This window comes from Arvicanthis niloticus, chromosome 1 (genome assembly GCF_011762505.2).
Source record: "Arvicanthis niloticus isolate mArvNil1 chromosome 1, mArvNil1.pat.X, whole genome shotgun sequence".
NCBI classification, from domain to species: Eukaryota; Metazoa; Chordata; class Mammalia; order Rodentia; family Muridae; genus Arvicanthis; species Arvicanthis niloticus.
The window spans coordinates 98,832,504-98,837,376 of record NC_047658.1 but is presented as its reverse complement, the minus strand read 5'-3'; the positions used below and the strand labels follow the sequence as shown (position 1 = coordinate 98,837,376).

Genomic DNA, 4,873 nt, shown 5'->3' with positions numbered 1-4,873 from the left:
TGTGTACAGGTAGGGGTGTCTCCCAGTATATCCAGAGGAAGAGCCATGACCCACATAAAGCTGAGGATACTCCAAACTTTTCAGACCCTACTGGGACTGCCTTTCTCATTTTAGAAAAGGATGACTCAAGGAGGATGCTGACAGAGGCAGGACTGTGTCAAAAGTGGCACCAAGGGAGCTGGCACTGTCCTCTCTCCTTCTGGGGCATGACTTCAGATCTCATCCTTGAGTGGCTGCAGCTCAAAAAGATGTTCTGTGAGACAATATGAGTCACCACAACACTGGCTCCCTTTGACAGCTCCTGCTATGCAGTGAACCATGCACACCACATTAGAGCAGAGTGCACCTCTGCCTTGAACTAGAGCTTCCTGCCTTGAGCCTGCAAGAGCCCGCTGAGGACACAGTGATTTTGACCATCTGTCTGGATGCCTGAATCACAGACTGTTAGATTTGGGGACTTCCTCAGCATTGATCTAGTTTTGTTTATTACCAACTCCGAAATGCTCAAGTACTTCTCAAACGTCCACCATCCTTTTCACCGGAGAACTTCCGGTGATGAGTATCTTACTAAATGAATCACTCAGCGTGGGCACAACCCGCCACCAAGTCCACCCACAGCTCACATCTATGCATTTCTGAAGCTACTTAGCCATGGAAGTCAAGGACTGTAATTTTGTTCATTTCAGTTAATTCTGCTTGGGGTCAAGATGACCAGCCTGTGTCTGTAGCTGAAGGGGTCAGTGGAATGGAGAGCTGAGGAATCAGCCCTTCAGTGTGGCTCTCATGGCCACAGATGGCCAGAGCACTGTTTTCTTTCCAGCCTCATGTTGCAGGCCTGGTCCTGGGCTCCATCTTCTCAAGTCTGGTTGTGTGCAGTGGTCTCCTGATTCCCTCCCTCACTCTGAATGCCCTAGTCCTGGCCATCACCCAGGTTCCTGATGAGTGAGTCCTCCTCCTCCATTTCCGTAAATCTTTAGTCTGCCTTCCCATTGTCTGTGTAATAGAACTCAAGCTCCTTGGTGGTATTTAAGGCTCCAATCCAGCAGCCCATAGATATAGCTGGCCACATTGTCCAATGTGTTCTACTCTCATGAATTCACATATTCCAGTGTTTGAACATCTCTACCATTCTTTAAGCTTTGTTCTTCCCTCCCTGGATGACTTTCAAGACCCAAAAACACTTTCCCTTTAAAGATGCTCTCAGGTCTCAGCCCTGAGATGCCCTTCCTGGATCCCTGCTCCAGGCTATACCACACTACGCTCTGTATTCTGGGGTAGTCACCCTTGCAGAGATATATCAGAGGCTATACTATATCCTGTATAGAGATGTGTTCCTCAGGAGCTGTGATGGTTGGTTTTGTCAATGTTACACAGTATAGAATCACCTGGCAAGAGAGTCTACATGAGAGATTACCTAAATCAAGTCGGCCTGTGTGCATGCCTGTGTAGGATTGTCTTTATTGCATCTTTTGAAGTGCAAAGGTCTGCCTATTTTGGCCAGCACCATTTCCTGGGTTTGGGTCCTTGTCTGCATATATGTAGAGGGTGCTGAGCACACCGTGAATGCATTCTTTCCCTTCTCTGTTCCTGACAATAATGCAATTAGCTGCTTCAGGCTCTTGCCTTGACTTCCTTGCAGAGATGAACTATAATTTAGAACCTTAACTTGAATGAACCCTTTTGTTGGGGTATTTTGTCACAGCAACAAGAATGAATCTAGGGGCAGAGGCTTTGTTTGTATTTATGTCCTTCAGTGTCTAACATGAAGCAGGTGATCAGTATACAGTGTGTGGAATTGAACAAAGACATCCCATTACTTTGTATCTTCATGGAACCACCTATCAGAAGCCAATCAGCACCTCTCATGATTGACAGTGGTGTCAGATTCTGCTCAGCCCCAACAGACCAAGAGTTCACCTGGCTGGTGCAAGGTCCGAGGTATCTTTCTGTGAAGCTGTGCTTTTGGAAAGCCCCCCCACTCTGGTTCGGCAGCTCTGTGATGTTTTTTCCTCTTTTGTGTCTTGCAAGTGATCCCACAGCTCCTCCTCACAAAGACCAGGGAAGGCGGTGTTAGACTCAGTGCTTTGTAAAAGCACAGAGAACTGCAGCAGACAGCCTTCCATGGGAACCAAACAGGACAGCAGCCTTGACTGTGACATCAGCAGGGGCCTCATTTTGTTTCCTCAGTGCCCACTGACCCTCTTGAGAAGGGGCTGGGGCTTGCCTGTCTTGGTAATCATCACTGGATTTACACTGCATCCACTTTGCCTGCTATGGGTGCTGCCAGTGTGGTGGGAAGCACAATAGATTCCCACATACGCTGTGAAAGGAGCCTCGGTATTTCTGTATGGCTTAATCAAATCAACCCACCTCCCTGGACATGCATTCATCCATAGAGTGGAGCCAACTGTTCTGTCTTAAGGAGGAAGAAGTACACGAACATAACCCAGGGTTCACAAGCAGTGAGTGTCTATCCAGTTGCACCTTTACTTTCTAAAGAAAGACTGCAGCAGGTCTGAGAACAGTGATTGTTAGACTTAAGCTAGTGGGTAATCAGGACACACATGCCAAGCCCACCTTCAACCCTCTCTATTTCCATCCTTATACTCAACTCTGGGATCCTTGCTGCTATGGGAACAGATGGACATCCTACTAGTAGTATCCGGATTCCAGTAGAATTATAGGTGCCAGACCTCAGGTTGGCAGTCTAGGAGGCATCAGGGGCTAGGATCCCCCTACCTCCACATGTAAAAGAAATATATCTGAACTAAGCATGCCCTTTCTCCATACCTCTCTCCCTTAAGTTAAAAATTAACAAAATTCCTTTCTCACTGTTCAAGATGTATTCCCCCAACCCCTCCCTCAAAAGTAATAAAAAATAGACTTCTTTCCTCTTCCTAGCAGTCCAAAATCTTTTTCTTTCTTACAGTAACCTTCCATATTCACAGTTAAATCCCCAGCTGAATAAATCTTTTGGTCCCAAGGAGCAATCTTCTTCCTAGAGTGTCCTCTATCAAATTCAAGACCTTTCCATCTCCCACTGGGTGTGTTCCCTTCCTTTCTGTTCTGCCCTGTCTTCCACCCTACCTCAAATCTCTGCTAATAATCTCCTGGCCTGAGGGAAGTGGGTGGGGCAGTGATGGATTGCAAGCTTGAGACCTGCAAATTAAAGAAGAAACTGAAAGTCCCGGGCTCTGGAAATTTTCTCTCAATCTACAGAGAACCAGGACTGGACGTCTTGTCTGGCTTGATCTTCTTCCACCTGGAAAGAAATGATTCTGTTTCCTTTTGGTATCCTGCTTTTGGCTGAAGAGACTGGTGAAGTGAGAATTTTAGTTTCATTAAAAACATAGATTGTCCACAGCAGCCAACTATGATTTGCCTCTTGCTCTAGCAGGGGTGTGATTTTGCCAGCTGCAGATAGCTTCTGCAAGTGTATGATAGTTGAAATTCTGGGGTGTCTTGAGAGGGTATATGAATGCTAGGGCCCCAAAAGGGATGTGGCAGCTGCTGCTGCTCTTGCTGTTGCTGGTAGCTGTTTGCTGTTATTGGTTGGAGATATCCTGATGACAAACATCAAAATTATCATTGATCATCCTTGTGTTGAGGGTTGGAAGGGATACATATGGGTTGAGAAGGGAGACAGAAATAGGAACCCATAAAGTAGCCAAAAGTCTGGTTACAGACTGTGTTATTATTTTTCAAAGATAATTTGTTTATCTTTTCCAGTTACATAAAACATATATTCTCTTTGCTTTCATTGGTCAGTGGCTCTATTGGCAGATGCTTAAGTGTGCTTTTCATTTTATTACCCTGATTGGGGTTTGAGGGTTTCTTAGACATTAGAATAATGTGTCTCATCAACTATGGACTTGTTCCAGCCATTATTTCTTAGATACTACCTCTAGATAATTCCCTCTTCCGCCTCTGAGATGATAACTATATTCATGCCAATGGATCCAGCCTAGTATACCTCTCAGGCATGGCACCACCTGTCACTGTGCTATTATTAAGTTCAACGATAGTCTATTAGCTATATTCTAAACAAAAAAAAAAAAACATGCCAAGAAGCAACTAATGACCACATGTCTATGCAGCCTATGGATTAAAAGGTAAATGATGACACTTGGGGCAAATGCGGGTAGTTTTAAACATATTAGCATCTTTCTGCTAAGAGGCAGCCATGTTTCTCTAGTATTATGTCAACAAGAAAGGCTATCGAGTCTATACTCTGAAGAAATTTGACAGCAGACTTGTTCTGCCCACCCTGCTCCATTCTCCCCAAATAACAAATACTCAAGACAACAAATAACTATTAAGAAATGCTTCAAAGTACTCACGATCTAGCAACCGAGTCCTGTTCTCTGAGGGTTTTCTAATCTCTTATGCTGCCTACCCCCAAGCCGATTATCAGTAACCGAATGCATCAATCCATGAGCCTTGAAGCCTACCTACCCATGCTGTTTGGAATCCTATCTCACTATGTGATTGAGTCTATAATGGCAGGATCCTTCATAAAAACAACAATCTTGTTTTCTCATGTTCTGACTTACTGCCAGGTTATTAAAAATAGAATGACTTGAAAAAGAAGTGATAAGAGGAATTAGAAAACAGAGCATTTGTGATAAAAAAAAAAACCACCACATAAGTAAGATTTGACTAAAATAGCATTCATTGGACAATGTATAATTTATATGCAAGTAATAAAAAAAAGTTTGGGCTACTGGAGAGATGTATCCATGGGTAAAAGTAATTGCTCCTCAATCATGAAGGCCAGAATTCAAACTCCAGCACCTTTCACATGGTACCTGAAGACAAAAACTTCCAGTTGCTTGAATAAGTCATGAAGAGTCTTTATTTACTGGACATGGGT

At 44.1% G+C, this 4,873-nt stretch overlaps 1 pseudogene; it reads left to right on the top strand.

Annotated features, from left to right (window-relative positions):
• Positions 1-4,183: 4,183 nt before the first annotated feature.
• Positions 4,184-4,368, top strand: LOC117703811 (H/ACA ribonucleoprotein complex subunit 3 pseudogene; annotated as a pseudogene).
• The last annotated feature ends 505 nt before the right edge of the window (positions 4,369-4,873 follow it).